We start from the raw sequence: 17,245 nt of genomic DNA, 5'->3' as shown, positions 1-17,245 counted from the left end.
ATGCCTCCAAAGTTAAATTATATAGCTGCCTTAAATTAGCAAGCGAAATTCCCCCTAGGAAAACAGATTTATAAGCAAGAGTGACCTCGCTCTGCTTCAAGAGCCGCGTCTCAGCCTCACTGCCCGAGAGACAAGTAGTAGCCGGCAAGCTTCTAGACAAAAGCTCTCCGATTCACATCCCTCAAGGTTCGGAGGTTCCGTTGTCACTCAACAAACGCGGGGTTGGAAACAGCCTGCAGCTTTTCATGTCTACAACGGCGGCATCCACACATTCAGCCCAAAGGTAAATACTGAGAACATTCTCCGTACCGTGCACCTCGGGGACATCCAGGACATCCCTGCCCTCAAGGGGCTTGTATGATTTCACAGTAAATGACAACTGTACGGCGTGTTAGAAGGTGGTAAGTGAATGGACAGAGGAAAAGGCTGAGAAGAATAAAAAAGACGGTAGGGCTAGGGAAGCCGGCCAGACGGCAGTGTTAAATAGGAGTCAGGACAGACCTCATTGAAAAGATGAGATGTTAGTACAAACCTTAAGGAAGAGATGGAAATAAAACAAAAATCTACAGTGAATCTACTGGTTCTCATTTAAACAGGGGATATGATCACTGGGTAGTGGGGAAGGGGTAGGGGGTGGAGAGGATCAGTGGGGGAGGGAGGGAAGAACCTTCTAGTCCACTAGGAAGTAGGAAGTCAGAGGTGTGCTTTAAGCAAATGAACTGCCGTAGGAGTCACACGGGGAGGAATTTCCTTCCTCACTTGGTATTAAGTCTGATAGCAAGTGGCCGTAGCTGCGTCCAGATGACAGCACTACTTGGTTGCACACCAGTCAGTGGTAAGGCTGGGAGTCGGGAGCAGGCTTCCATGCTGGCCTCCAGGCCACACTGTCCTCTAGGCATCGTTCCGTGCTGCCCCCCCCACCCCAGTCCAGATCTTCAGATACTAGCCAAATAAATTAGGGTATTTACCACATCATGACACATCAGGTTACATTTTGAAAGAGCTTATTACTTATAAAGATTTCCCCAATAATTTCATCATCTCTTACTTTATAGCCTGCATATCAGCATGAGAACAGGCTTATAATTTCCACTGTCTCCATGTCATAGTTTATTTAAGAGCCAGGTTTTTAATGGAAGTGTCTAGTATTTTTTTAATAGCTCCATTTATACATTCAACAGAAAATAAATAAATCCATGGTACCATGGTACCTCCTCTTCCAACTTTAACTCTATAAATAGCAGGAGGAAAAAAGTTTAAATACCCCAGGCATGGGAAAAATTTTTTTTAGAGATTTTATTTATTCATTTGAGAGAGAGAGAGAGAGAGAGACAGAAGGAGCACAAGCAAGGCAGAGGAGAGGGAGAAGCAGACTCCCTCCTGAGCTGGGAGCCCCACTGTGGGGTTCTATCCCATGACCTAGAGATCATGACCTGAGCTGAAGACAGATGCTTAACCATCTGACCCTGGTGCCCAGGGGCCCTAACATGGTAAATTTGACATTATAGGGAAGGTTGGAGTGAAGAGCCCAATACTGGTGCCATCCCACCAAGTATACTAGTCACTTACTACAGGAGGAAGCTCTCTATACCTTGGTCTTCTCATCTGTAAAATGGAGAAAATAAAAGTATTTATGTGGCAAGGTTATTATGAAAATTTAAGGAGTTATTATTGATAAAGTCCTTAGAACAGTATCTGATATGTGGTAAGCATATATATTTGTCACATAGATGAGTATAATCTTAAGACATAGCTAAGCAGTCCTCAGCTCAAGAAGGGTCAGTCATGCTTTCAAAGAAGGGGAATCAACTTCACAGACTTTAGTCTGTTTACTTGTCTCAGAGTTAAACTATCACCTCCATGAAAGATTGCTCTAAAACTATCACTATAGTGATACTATACTATACTATCTATACTATAGTATAGACACTACACGCTATCTTTTCTAATGCCTAAAATTTTATTCACTCACAAAAAATTCCCAGTGGTCTCCAGTGCACCTCTAACTAGTCCCAATGGTCTTCTATCTCCTCTTCTAATTATCTTTAATTACATACCACAAATGACCCAGTTCTTGAGCTTTTCATCAACACTGGGTATAAATAACACTAGCTCCTTTCCTACATCTCACTGTTCCTTCTCTGGGTTCTAACAAACTCTTTTTTTTATTTTTTTTAAGATTTTATTTATTTATTTGACAAAGAGAGAGAGAGAGCAAGAGAGAGAGAGAGAGAGAGAGAGATCACAAGTAGGCAAAGAGGCAGAGGGAAGCAGGCTCCTGCTGAGCAGAGAGCCCGATGCAGGGCTCAATCCCAGGACCCTTAGATCATGACCTAAGCCGAAGGCAGCCACTTAACCCACTGAGCCACCCAGGTGCCCCTAGTTCTAACAAACTCTTAACAAGCTTCAAAGGGCTTGTCCTTAAACATTTGTCAGGTGCTGTCTACTTATTCCCTCTTGAAACCTTGATGCTTTTACTGGAGAAAGGGCCCGAGTCAGCAAATTAAGGCCCTTTGGCCAAAACTAGCTGATGCCCTTTTAAATAGTTGAAAAAAATTAAAGGATAATATTTCATGATGTAAAAATTCTATGAAATTTCAATTGTGGTGTCCAACAATGAAGTTGTAACAGAACACCACTACCCCATGAGTTTATCTACTGTCTATGGCTGCTCTCGGGCTGTGTTCAACACAGACCGTATGGCCTATAAAAATGAAGCTATTTTCTATCTGGACCTTTAGGGGAAAAGGCGGATGATCCATAGACTATGCTACTGCCTTTAAAGACTCTGCTCAATCTTCCTCTCACACGATTGTCTTTCATTTGTATGTCTTCCAGATGCATATAGCTAACTTCTACTTAAATTTCACATTATCTCACGCTGGACAGCTAATTTAAGCTAACCTGCTTTCCCCCCCAAACCCTAACTGGTTATCAAGAACTTCCTCGTTTCTATAAGGACGAGTGTAGTCAATTTTTCAATGAACCAGACGGGTCGATTTCATCTTCAGTCAAAAATGAGAAAACGGAGATCTAGAAGCCAAGGCGACGTAGGAGCGAAGGGGAGTCTCTGGGTGTCCTGCTTTCTCTTTCATTAGCACATATTAAAAGCCGGGAAAAGATATCTTTAGTGAGTATATTCAAGTCAATGTGCCTTACAAAAATCCTTATTAGACACATAAATAATAAAAATATTTGAGAATCGCTGTTCTTTAAAAATACTGCCAAATGTTATACAGAAAAATATGCTCCTCATCACTTCAACCATCCTGGTGGCTTATCTTCCTTGAGAATTCTATTACCACTACTATTGCCTAAATATTTGCATCCTTATAACGTTCCAACATTTCTGCTTAGTTTTTCAGTGAAATGAAATCTTATTTCTGACCACCATTTAAAATTTTTCTCCTAGGAATCATCTGATTATTTCTACAGTGATCGGATTACTTTCCAGGAGTAGGTATACACATACTAGCAAAGAGTTATAGAAATATTTTGCAAAGTAATACATAGTCTAAAGATTTTACCTGTAACTATGCACTTTCAGAAGTTTTCAGAAGTTTTACATAGAGAACTTATTAACTGACCCCGGTTCCACAACCGACATCCGGGTTAAAAGTAAATCAAACTTGGTTCCTGACCCTAGGAAGGTCAAAGTCCAATGGAGCAACACACCCAAAGAGATAAGAATAATAAAGTAGTGAGCAAGCACAGGGAGAGATAAGACTATGATGTTAATGAAAAAGATGTTAAAGGGCACCCAGCCCATTTGGAGTACAAGTGGAAGAGGGAACTCTCAGATAAAACAGTCACGGTCACAGGGAGGTTCCAGATAAGCCTGGGGGGCGGGGGGGGGGGGCGATGTGGAAAGGTGGCAAGGGAGGTGGAGAGAGGCAGGGTCAGACCCCGAAGGAACTTTCTTCCCATAAGGGGGTGGGTTTACTTTGGTGGGCCAGGGAGTCCCTGATAGAGTTGAAAAGGGAAAGCTATAAGGCCAGTATCACGTTTCAAAGAGATCACTAGTACCAGATGAGCAGTGGGTGTGAATGTACCGGACCAGGGGCGGCAAGAGAAGCTGGGTGCTGGTGGAGCAATGTGTGCCCGAGGTGACGAGGCCCAAATCAGTGCTCATTCGGGGCCATTTTTCTACAACTACCTTGGTCTTACCAGTCTGTCTTTAAGTCTGTAACTTCAGAAACCATTATACACTTAAGGTATAAAAATTTAAAATTAAGCCCTGGCTGTTTAATAAATGACTCTCTTAACACCCACATCTTCGTCTGAAGTACAGCCTTAAAATACAACCTCATTACTTTCACTAAGGACCTCATTACTTTCACTAAGGACAAAAGATATGTTTACACCTAGGAGTTTCTTAAGAGCAGTGCTAAGTCTCCCAGCACTCACAGAAAAGGCTTCTATTTTAGCCCCCTTGAATTCTTCTCCCACAGCCCCATCTCCCCTTAGACAAAAGTTCAGGCCCTCTTCTGTGCATTGTGAGTTTGTGGCATTAAAAGTCTTTAGGTTGAATACAAAAAACTTTCACAAACGTTGTTAAACAGTACTAACTAAAGAGGAATATTTTCAAATACCGCCCACAAGAGTTACATGCAGGTGTGATGCCATGTAGTATATACATTTTGAATCACACAAAATTTGAATCCTTGATCAACTGAAAATGGAATAAATAATCAGTAAAGCTCATGGTGGTTCTCGAAGTTGGAAGGGAGGTAAGGGAAAGAAAAATGAGATATAATGGCGTTCGGATCAGTGGAATATACCAAAAGATAATTTTAAGTTCCTTTCAAGGGAATTTTACCTCTTTAAAACATGAGAGTTCTTAGCCCAACCTTATCTATAAATAGGACTTTTACTGACTGTTGATTCGTTTTAGGCTACTTTTAAAAATAAAGCTTAACATCTGAAATAAAAGATTGTACATGACTACATTAATTTAGGTATCCTCGTTATCTTTACACATGGTTAGAATACTTGAAATACAATTTTTAAATCCACAGACACACCCAAGCATTCTTGTACTGACCCGGAACACTGGAAAACATCACAGCAGAAAGCATCCAATACAAGGCCCCTTGGCCTATAAAATAAAGTGTACAATAAATAAATAGTAAGAGGTGGGCGCCTGGGTGGCTCAGTGGGTTAAGCCTCTGCCTTCGGCTCAGGTCATGATCTCAGGGTCCTGGGATCGAGTCCCGCATTGGGCTCTCTGCTCAGCAGGGAGCCTGCTTCCTCCTCTCTCTCTGCCTCCTTGTGATCTCTCTCTGTCATATAAATAAATAAAATCTTTAAAAAAAAATAGTAAGAGGGTTTTTTTTTTAAAAGATTTTATTTATTTATTTGACAGAGAGAGATCACAAGTAGATGGAGAGGCAGGCAAAAGGGGGGGGGGGAGCAGGCTCCCTGCTGAGCAGAGAGCTGGATGCGGGGCTCGATCCCAGGACCCTGAGATCATAACCCGAGCATCGCAGTGGCTTAACCCACTGAGCCACCCAGGTGCCCCTAATAGTAAGAGATTTTAGAAAATATTTAGGGATGCCTGGGTGGCTCAGCCAGTTAAGCAACTGCCTTCAGCTCAGGTCATGATCTCAAGGTCCCGGAACTGAACCCCACATCGGCTCCCTGCTCTGCAGGGAGTCTGCTTCTCCCTCTGTCTGCTGTTCCTCTGCCTGTACTCTTTCTTTCTGTCAAATAAATAAATAAAATCTTTAAAAAAAGAGAAATATTTAAAAATTAACAAACAACATAATCTACTTAAACATTCACAGCAATGCTTTAGTAATAAACTTATAGATAGCTTAGTCCTATCCTCCCGTTTATTATTTTTATTTTTTTAAAACATTTTATTTATTTGAGAGAGAGAGCATGAAAGGGGCGAGGAGAGAGGGAGAAGCCGGCTCCCTGATGAGCAGAGGGCCCGATGCGGGACTCGATCCTGGGACTCCATTATCATGACCTGAGCCGAAGGCAGTTGCTCAACCAACTGAGCCACCCAGGTGCCCCCTCCCATCTATTAAGAAACAAAGTCTTGGGGCACCTGGGTGGCTCACTGGTTAAAGCCTCTGCCTTGGGCTCAGGTCATGATCCCAGGGTCCTGGGATGGAGCCCCGCATCAGGCTCTCTGCTCAGCAAGGAGTCTGCCTCCTCCTCTTCTCTCTCTCTCTGCCTGCCTCTCTGCCTACTTGGGATCTATCTGTCAAATAAATAAATAAATAAAAATCTAAAAAAAAAAAAAACTTTAAAGAAACAAAGTCTTCCCACAACTCTAACTTCTGGAGGCACGAATTGTGCTTCTTGTTTCTATAAACACTTTTCACACTGAGGGCAATTACGTAGGTCTGTAATTTTTATCTATCAAAATAACAATTATTAAGTTGCAAAGCAAATTATACAGAATAATTCATAATAATCAATAAATGTGTAAATAAAAGAGTAACTTTAAAAAAATAGGGCTGTCAGATAAAATATAGAATCCCAAGACATAAAATTGAATTTCAGGGAGATAAAATTTCACAATAAAAGGACTTTAAAAAAAAATTTACAGTTGACACAATTGTAATTTACGATATTAAAAAAACAGCTGTAGGGATTTAGCACAGAGATAAAAAATATACTTTATATTTTTCAAGACAAACTGAATTGACTACAAGTTCTGGCTGTTAGGTATTTATTTGATTAGAAACAACCCAAAAAGGTGAGTTGATTATATGTGACTAAAGGATTTGCCTCTTATTTTTTCACATCAGGCATTTTTCTCCAAATTTCTACTAATCCTCTCTCAACAGTCTAAGACCTTATGCATTCAAAACTTCTTTGATTCACTTGTCAGTTTTAGGTTCCATTACTGCAGAGCTGTCATATAAGAGGAATATTGGAACAACTGCACAGTGAAAGGACCAGCCTGCCATCCCCGTAATCCAGCAGATGCTAATAGGACAAGTAAGTGGCCCCTGATGTGGCGAAAATACCAAGGAGAAGCATCCCCTACGGTAAAATCAGGTTAAACACTGCTGACTAAATCGTTCCAGTTTACAGGGAATACAAGAGCTAGAGGAAAAAATGAAAACCATCAAACTAAAAGTGTAACATTTTGCTGGCCTCTCTGGTAAGTCAAATAATAATAATAACAATAACAAAACAATAATAGTTATAATAAGGAATATGCCAAATTAAAGGAGATTTGAGGGCCATCACAATGAGGTCCATATCCTGGATAGGATATTAGTTTTCGATAAACCAGATAAAAAAGAAAGGCCGTTTAGAGACAAGTGGGGAAATTTCAGTTATATCCCAGGTGTGATTTTGATCTTGTGCTTTCTATGGTTGCTTAAGGAGGTTAAACACACACACACACACACACACACACTTGCAAGGTAATGTTGTAGAAATACTTTCCCGGAATGAAAACATGTGTCTGATGATAGACACTCATGAAGAACTATATTAATTGTCCCTTGAATTATGTTATTTCACAAAGGCATGTTAAAAATCCCCAGTGTTCTAGAACTTCAGTGGTACAATGATCTTTTTTTCCTTCTGCTTCTGAATTAATCTTTAATGATGAATCATATGGCATATTGAAAACAAGACCGATGGAAATCTCTCCATCAATATGGAGTGGCTGGTGTAGAAAGGGAAACCTCAGTGAAGGGAGGTGCTTGGTGTAAAGGGAAACCTTAGGAGACGATAATGTATCAGTTCTTTAGAAGGAACCTGATCTGGCATCCACTTGACCAGTTAATTCTGATGCTAGAAAATACCCTTTACTCTGCATGTGTTGAAGCTCAAGGCTTCTGCTGTGGATCCTAGTTAATAATTTAGTCTAAAACCATTGCTACCATCTGCTCAGCCAATTTTAAAATGTCTGCGATCACTGTGACTAGTTTAGTCAAGCCACAATATTCATGTGACAAATGCTGAACAAATGAAAGGCGAGGCAGACAGAACCCCAATCAAAAGTCCAAAACACAAAGGGAGTCCTGCTGACACGGCATGTGAAACTCAGACCTCCCTTCCAGGGCTGGAAGGGAGCAATGTCTAATGCAGGGCACAGGACAATCTGGAGATTGGAGATACAGGGCACGATGGTGGAGAGCTCTGCGAAGGGAATGGGCCGTGAGGCTGGAAGTCCCTGTGAGCACGGATATGGCAAGGGCAAGTTGAAAAAAGATTTCCTATTTTCCTAGACAGAGCTGAACACCTTCCCAAAGAGCTTCCCATCCACTCCTTTTCATTTTACAAACTAAGCGACCTGCAGCGCATCACATAGCTATCCAACACCCACACTAACCCTCCATCTTGGGCTCCTACGCTGCCTCTGCCTTCAATGGGAAGAGCTGGTGGGGCAGGGCTGCAAATGTCCACATTCATTTCTGCTTCTATGCTGCTGCACTTGTCAGTCTTCCACCTGAAATGCTCAAGGCCTGACGTAGCCTGACGTGGCATGCCCCTGTTTGTTTTTCAAATTTCACTTCAAATATTAACCTTACGTGGTATTCCTTGACAGAGCTTTAATAACTCTTTATTTCAAAAATATAGGCCATTTTGCTTCAAGGAGAACTTCCTCAAAAGGGAAATACGTCTGTCTCACAGAAAGAGAATGAATAATTTCATTAACTGTAAGCCTCTTAGGCTTGTACCAATTATTCATGAAATGTTGTATAGCTCTAATCTGTCTACCCACATTAGTACTGATTCATCTAATTCATTCTACTCAGCCTACATGAGGAATATAAAGGCTCATTCAGGAGAGAAATAATGTATATAAGTAGAGCTACATATCAATTAGTTCAATTCTCAACTAAACTCACTTCACCTTTCCTAATTCAATCACTCAAAACACAGAATGCGTATTAGGGGTCTATCACATCTTAGAGACTAATTTTCTTTGCTATTTAAATTTACCATAATTATATCCTTTTATAATAAAAATAACTTAAAGGGAAATGAACTTTAAATTTGAAAAGAAAAAAAAATCAATTTCAACTTTTTAAAATCTTCAGGGAAGAAAGAAAAAAAAACCTCATTGTAGAATGAAAAGCCGAAGTATAGTGTGATGATAAGAGATCTAACTTAAGAGTCATGTGATTAGCTAAAGTGCTTTATACTCTGGGTTCTCTTGTACTTTTTAAAATTGGACAAAGGGGGACATCCTAATGAACACTCCATTGGGGGAGCATTGGGGGGTGGCTGATGAAACAAAGCAGAAGGTCGCCCCCTGCAGGGGGACTGGTAGCCAGTGAAACATTTACACAGGAAAATGATCCTGGCTACTTACTGTCTCTTGACAGAAGAGCTTGGAAGAAATGTCTCTGATTTAACAGGTCTCAAAAGAATGTTCCCATCTCCCTCCAATGAAGGAAGACCCACACTCCATAATCTCTGTGAATTTTCATAAACTGCCTAGCATCTGCAACCAAGCATGGATTAAGGAAGCATCCGTGAATGATGTGAAACATCTCTGAATCTATCAGGGACAGCTACATTTAACCGGCAAACAGTGAAGAAAAAAGAGGTCCACCTCACTTTACAACCAAAACATACACTCTTGCCAAACAGATATCCAAACGAGAGTGTTTCCATGTAGCGAGACAAGGATTCTGAAGCCAGATTGTCCATGAAAGAAAAATACTTTCTTTAAAATGACAGAAGGAAAAGCGTATTTCTCATTGCTTAAATTTGTTACAATTAATGATCAGTATGTATAAAGATTTAGAGAAAAGAATCATTTGGACTCCTTATTTTCTAAGCAGTGGAACCATCTCACGAACTGTTCCGTTTTTCTTTCCTCTACTTCCTGTGACTGCTTATACGGTTTCACATATGGTTAAGATGAGCGCTACAATTAATAAACTGGTGTGACCAACTGCTTTTGTCAAGAGGCCAGCTGGTCCACATGCAAAATGATAATCAGACAAATTAAGATAGACGGCTCTGGCTTGCTGAGGAACTGACAGCAACATTAAATATCTAACTGTATTTGGTTTTCTAACAATGGTAAAGGCTGACCTAGGCAAGGACAACATTTATCTCATTAGGGTTGGTTAAAAAAAAAAAAATTACAATGTCCTCAACTACTGGATAGACAGCAGCAGAATTCTTCAAACGGAGAAAGCCTAGCTCAGTATGACGCAGGAGGGCTAGGAAGGATCCGTAATTATGCTGGAGGTGTCACAGCGGGAGCAAAGGAAGGTCAGCCAGGCATAAAATGATATTCAGAATAATTCTAGGAAGTACAGAACTTTCATTAAAGTCAAGCAAAGCATTTTTTGACACGAATAAACCTTCCTCTAAGCTCAACGTTTCATGTTCTTTCACTGGTTTTTCTTGTCAGTTGCGAGAGATAAGGATAATTTTAATGAGCAATCAACAAATGAGAGCGAGAGACAAGACATCGGTTATTACAGGGGGACATGTATTCAGTGTCTCTAAATTCTAGTAACCTACTGTTTCTAAAGCCAGGAGTTCCCAGGGCAGGTTTCTGTCCCCACACAGTGGAAGTGCACTCCACTCCCAGGACCTGATGGCGGTACAATTAGGGCACAGCTGGACGGAAGGGAGGCGTGTTGATTGCAGAGCCCACATAATTAGGCCCACACAGAATCTGAGAAAAATCAAATGGTAATCAAAACAAGAATGCTGATGCTAGGTAATGGCTCGCCACTGACTTTGTTAAAACGATATACTTAGCTCCTCCCCCTCAGTATCAGCAGGGCTGGAAACAGCAGAAAAAAAATCATGGAATTCTTCGCATCATAGCAGATACAATCAAAATAGGAAGGATTGAGATTAACAGTTTTTCTCATGCATTCTAACGGTAGCTTCAACATGCAGTCAAAAGTAGCAAGCTTGGAACCATAAAGACAGGTACAGAGAGTTTGTAGTTCTGTACACTGTTTACCTACCTCAATTTATTTTCATTTATTTATTTATTGCTTTTTGTTCACTAAGAAAAAAAGGCAGAAGGGAGTAGAAAGCGCTATAAAAATCTGACTGATAATAAAGACATGAAATGTTTTCCTGAACCAGAGTAAAAAGAAAAGTAAGATACCTAGGTAGAAAATAATGCAGGGAGGTTCTTACAATGCCAAATAATTTCCCCCAAACCTCTAACACATTGTACAGCAGCTCTCAGAAGACTTAGCTCAACCCATTTTTATCCCCTTATCTGAAACACCCATCTCTTTGTGCATAGCAGTCCATATAAATCATTACGTGATAAAACATGTTTAAACGGGGCTGCCACAATCAATTTTCATTAGTGAACCATATTTAAAACCAAGTAAACATTTCAGCTCTCAAAGGCAGTCCTCAAGCACCCGCACTGTTCTCTGCTTGTCTCGATGTCCATGCACAACGGGATGAAATGGAGTTATTTTACTGTAACTGCTTTCTGAAGAGAGATACTCACCAACTGTACCCCACTGGATAGGGGAATCAGCCACAGACTCTGGAGGCTAGATCACATTCGTTATCAAAATAAAGCCCAGAGCATCTACCCCGGAGCATCTACCAAGGGCTTGTGCCTGCAGGGCATCCCATGTTGAAATAGGATAAAATTCACTTGGTCACACAGGAACCTCCATCCTCCTCTTGTCAATACAATCACACCTAACCATCAACAATGATAACACTATACTCTGAACTTTCTAGCTTCACTTACATTGTGTTTAACGCCACCACTCTCCCTTGCCCCCACCCCCAAACAGCCTCTTCTTTCTGCAGCTGCTGAATGCCACAAATAGCTTCTTGTATAATTTGACTTAGAATGCACCCCAAACTAGACATGTTGAATGGCAACGTGAATGCTTCATTCAGAGAGAAATAAAATGTGTAGCATGCCCTAAAAACAACACAGTGGTAAAGGGGACCATTTGGGAGTCTGGGGGCAGAGGGCTGCTTTCAGCAGTAGCCTGCAAATTCCTCTCAGGTCGATGCAAATAGCAAGAGAAGGGTTTCAGGAGATTCCCACACTGATCAAAGGAGGACTAGCTAATTCCACTGGGTTCCCCTAAAGTTGCCTCCATTCTCCACATACATTTATCTTTCTTCCTACTCTCCTAATAAAATGTACTTATTCTAAATCTATTCACGCTCTAGCATGAATGATCCATTCTTAGGTTAATTTTTTAAATGGTTTGACTTAATGTTTTGTGTATTCCACACGTGGCAAGACCCCCCCCCCCAACGATAATTTTGTAAGGCCAGAGCCAAATCCAAGTATTTGTTTTGCCAAGTCAGCTACTCCCCAATTTGAGGCAACATAACAACACATAACATTCCTGGGAACATTCAGAAAAATGGGATAATCATCCATCTTCATGAATCAGTGAAGGAGGGAAAGGGCTGGTTGAATTTAAAAGCACCTGTCCTTCAATACCACAAAAGTCTAACCTCAGTGAAAACTTCCCCTAGGAAATGGCTGGCAAATAATGAAATAAAAATTCCCATACATGGAGCGCCTGGGTGGCTCAGTGGGTTAAAGCCTCTGCCTTCGGCTCAGGTCATGATCCCAGGGTCCTGGGATGGAGCCCTGCATCAGGCTCTCTGCTCAGCAAGGAGCCTGCTTCCCCCTCTCTCTCTCTGCCTGCCTCTCTGCCTACTTGTGATCTCTGTCTGTCAAATAAATAAAATCTTAAAAAAAAAAAAATTCCCACATGGATGATGACTATTTTCACTTCACAAATGTAAATTGCTTTTTGAAAAGCTTCCCTGTGTGTCTAAATTGGAATTTATTTTCCTGAATACCAAGTATATTGGCAACCAAAGGATTACTGGAGCTGTATGACAGGGAGAAGTAAAGAGTTAAAGGAAAAACTCTTTCGTTGCTAGGGAAAAAATGGGAGCCAGAAGGACCAGTGAATTACCTTTAACCCACTCTCTTCCCATCATCCTCTGGGTCTCAGATTAACTGACAATCTCTTCAGGAAAGCAAAACCTTCCTGACCCTCTGACTCCACTGACACTGCCTATTATTCACTCTCATCAAGACCCATACTTTCCTTACAGCATTACTTCGTATTTGGGTATAGTTCTTTGTTTGGTGACTCTATCTCCAACAAGACACATGATCTGGACCACAGAACAGAGGCCACGGCTCTCTGGATCCACAAGGCCTAGGTGCTGAGCGCCAGATCTGAAACACAGTAGGCATGCAATTATTATTTTATTAAAGGAATAAATTACAGGAGGAAAAGTTTAAACAAAATGAGCGCCGGAGAATTTAGCTTTATTCTGTGGTATTCAAAAATAACTAATGGGGCGCCTGGGTGGCTCAGTGGATTAAGCCGCTGCCTTCAGCTCAGGTCATGATCTCGGGGTCCTGGGATCGAGCCCCGCATTGGGCTCTCTGCTCAGTGGGGAGCCTGCTTCCTCCTCTCTCTGCCTGACTCTCTGCCTACTTGTGATCTCTCTCTGTCAAATAAATAAATAAAATCTTAAAAAAAAAAAAAAGAAAGAAAGAAAAGAGCTAACGTTAAAGCATCACAGTATTGGTAGACAGCTTTTAGTTAGACACGAAAGTACTTTTCAAAAAAGTCATTTCATTCATTTTCAGCCTGGACTTCTTCATTAAGGACACTACACACCAAGCACAACACTAGGCACTGAAGACCCAAAGATGAAGACAACCTTCTCTTACAAACTCCTGCTTGACCATTTTGCCTCCCATGCCTTCTCTCCAGAAGAGGCATTATCTGCTTCTTTGTGGCTTATCCCTCCATAATTGAACCTTATCTCCCTGAGGACAGGGACTGGGCTTTCGTTGGCTTTGGAGATATTAGTAAGTTTGCTGACTGAAGAGCAAAATGAGTGAATAAACAACCTATTCCTTGTCTGTTAGGAACTCCATTGGATGGAAGACTGATGAAATCAAATGTTAATAAGACACATTTTTAAATAGAGGGTGCCCTCTAATGGGAACTAGAAGGAAACAGTATCAGAGGAAATGACAGCAGGTGATGTGTGATGCATGAATAAGAATCTGCTAGATGGAGAAGGATATGAAACACATTCCAACTAAACCAAAGAGCAAGAGTAAAGGCACAGTGAAGAGAGCGAGTCGTCTGTGTTGGGAATACTGAGTTACATGTATAATGGATGGCGTACATTGCCTTCAAAGCCCCAGACCACCTTGCAGGGTGCACTGCCTGTGAATATCTAGAAGTTGAAAACCGCATTTGCCCATCTCCCTTACACCTGGTTTGCAAAGCCGGTACACCTGGTGGATCTCACCGAGGACCTGAGTCCACACTCTTGCTGCTTCAGCTATTTCTGCTGGTAAGTCCGGTTGCTGAAGCATCTCAGTAGGACCAATAATTAAGTCTCAGTGTTCAAGCCCTGAGGTAGGGCTTGAACCAAGGGAGCCCTTGGTAAGCCAGTTCTGAAATGGCGTCTTGGGAGTCATTCCTGGGAGCTCAGCTTGGACTTGTTTCCCCAGGCTTTTCCAATGATTGCTTAAGTACCACAAACCCTGTGTTAGATTCCCTTCTTACACTGGTGTCTGCAGTTGGACCTGCCTGAGACAATCTGCTGGCCCACTGGGATGACCAAGTGGGGTTCACAAGGGTGGCAGTGGGAGATATAGCTGGAAAAGAAAGTCAGGAGCAGTTGTGAGGAACCTTGCCTATCAAGTCAAAGAGGTTAGACCTCAGTCAGTTATGGGCAAAAATCAAGGGTTTTTATACAAGACAGAAGAAGACAAGAATTGTAGACACAACGGAAAAGTGAACTGAAAAGTTAGGCAAATTCTATAAATCCAAGGTGAGCTAATGTTGATGAAAAAAGGAATGGGGGTAAATAATCTGTCTTCCTTATGTTCATGGTTGACTCCATGCCTAACCTTTGGTTGTGTCCTAGCACTTCCTGACTCTCTGAAATGCTTTACCTATTCCAACTGGAACACCAACAGTCCAGGGATAGGATGTGGCCACCCACTGCCTTGGGTTAGCCTCTAGCCTTACCAGTTTCTCTTTTGATTTCATGATGTCGGGCAATTCTGAGTGAATACTGTGGTTCCTGGTTATTTTTTACTTAGACAAACTGATTTTCTTCTAAGAGTGGGATTTGCATAAATGATATGGTCATGATCAAAGACCATAATTGAAAAATAACATATTCTCTGTATTTATTTTTAAATGCTGACTTTCCCCCAATCTTAGTTATAAACAGCTGAAGTATTTGCATAAATTTTGATAAAGAACGCCCAACAACATCTAACCACTATACTATCAGTATTTAGGGAAAGAATATCAGGTAATGGAAACAAGACAGACAATGCCTTGTCAGGTGGCTATGAAGACAATGTCAGAACACTGAGGTGGAAACAAAAGAGTCTACTCATTATATTAAGGAAAAAGGATCAATTAAGAGATATTAAGGATCTTTCAGAATCTCCAGGAGGGCCAGAGGTTAAGTTGACATGCCACATGGCTAAGACGGTCACAGTGAAACACTGTTGCTGCCACCTGCTGTTATCACTGATCACATGCAAGTCTGGATGCTAAGTGTCCACAGAAGTCAATGTCAGAGGAGCACTAGGCTGGTAGTGCAGCTAGGCATACAAATAGATCCAAAGACCCTATATACCTACACACTGCAACCAAATTCAGTACTGCTTGATAGTGCCTTGGCCACATACCTGCACTCTAGCTGCAAGGGAGTCTGAGAATAAAGGCATTTGCTTAGCTACCCTGATAGGAAAAGGAGTCAGGCCAGGAAGGTGTGAGCTGGGAGTTGGGCGAGCCAATGACAGAAACTGCTGCAGGATTTCTACCCAAGTTATTATTTTTTAAAAATATTTTATTTATTTATTTGACAGAGAGAGAGACCCAGCAAGAGAGGGAACACAAGCAGGGAGACAGAGAAGCAAGATTCCTGCTGAGCAGAGAGACGGATGCAGGGCTCAATCCCAGGATCCTGGGATCATGACCTGAGCCGAAGGCAGATGCCCAACTGACTGAGCAACCCAGGCGCCTCTAGCCAGGTTCTTCAGGAAGAAAAATCGCTAATACAGTCCAAAATCAATTTGGATTTGTAGTCGCTTATATCAGTTTTGATTCAAATTCAGAAGAATGTTTATTTATACCAGAATTCCCTGAATCAAAAGCTGAGACGGAGACTTCTTTCACTCAGATTGTGTTGGTAGTCCCAAGAACTCAACAAGTAGTATTCAACACTGCCACTTGTTGAGTAGAAAAATTCAACACAGTCCAGGATTGTTTCTTCCTGTGGGCTCCCTTTCATGAGAACTTTAAAAAAAAAAAAAAAAAAAAATCCTAGTTGTTTTTTTTTTGTTTATTTGTTTGTTTGCTTGTTTTTAAGACCTGTTTGGGGCACCTGGGTGGCTCAGTAGGTTGAGCCACCACCTTTGGCTCAGGTCATGGTTTCGGGGTCCTAGGATGGAGACCAGCATCGGGTTCTCTGCTCGGCAGGGAGCCTGCCTCTCTGCCTGCCACTCTGCCTGCTTGTGATCTCTCTCATTCTGTCAAGTAAATAAATAAAATCTTTAAAAAAAAAAAAAAAAAAAAAAGCCCTGTTCAAATTCATGTCATGCAAGAAAAATAACGGCGATATGGGTGAGGGTGGTAAGATTCACAACAAGGCTTTTTAGGCAACTAGAATACTCCATGGGCTGTTGAAATCTGACTTTACAAATTAAAAGAGCAAATCTGGGCGCCTGGGTGGCTCAGTTGGTTGGGCAACTGCCTTTGGCTCAGGTCACAATCCTGTAGTCCCGAGATGGGTCCTGCCTCCGGTTCCTTGCTCAGCAGGGAATCTGTTTCTCCCTTTGACCTCTCTCCTTTCATGCTTGCTCGCTCTCATTCTCTCTCTCTCTCTCTCAAATAAATAAATAAATAAATATTTAAAAGAGCAAATTCAATTAAATCACTTTTCCACCTACCTTATGTACTTAAAATTGGAAAAAAAAATAATAGAAGTTTGGCCTTCATTCTCTATGTATGAGTTCTTATGGAAAAGACCATGCATAATCTAAGCAATGACATAGTAACTTCAATATGTACACTTCTAAAATGTCACTGAAGAAACTGAATTAAAAAAAAAATTTAAAAATAAGTAAAAATTCAAATACACTGTAAAAAAATGAAGAAGTAAAATTAAAAACAAAATGCCCCTGAAGAATAAAGCACTCTACAGGTAAGCACCTGTTGAGAAAATATAACTTTTCTGGGCAGAACTGTACAAATAAACCTTTTCTGAATGAGGCAGA

The 17,245-nt window shown here is 41.2% G+C and overlaps 1 protein-coding gene across 5 annotated transcripts in view; it reads right to left on the bottom strand.

Moving 5' to 3' along the window:
• Positions 1–17,245, bottom strand: part of NHSL1 (NHS like 1) — a 231,354-nt gene that overhangs the window by 69,999 nt on the left and 144,110 nt on the right. The gene's annotated exons all lie outside the window — the stretch shown is intronic.

This window comes from Mustela lutreola, chromosome 6 (genome assembly GCF_030435805.1).
Source record: "Mustela lutreola isolate mMusLut2 chromosome 6, mMusLut2.pri, whole genome shotgun sequence".
NCBI classification, from domain to species: domain Eukaryota; kingdom Metazoa; phylum Chordata; class Mammalia; order Carnivora; family Mustelidae; genus Mustela; species Mustela lutreola.
This window is presented reverse-complemented; position numbering and strand designations above follow the sequence as displayed.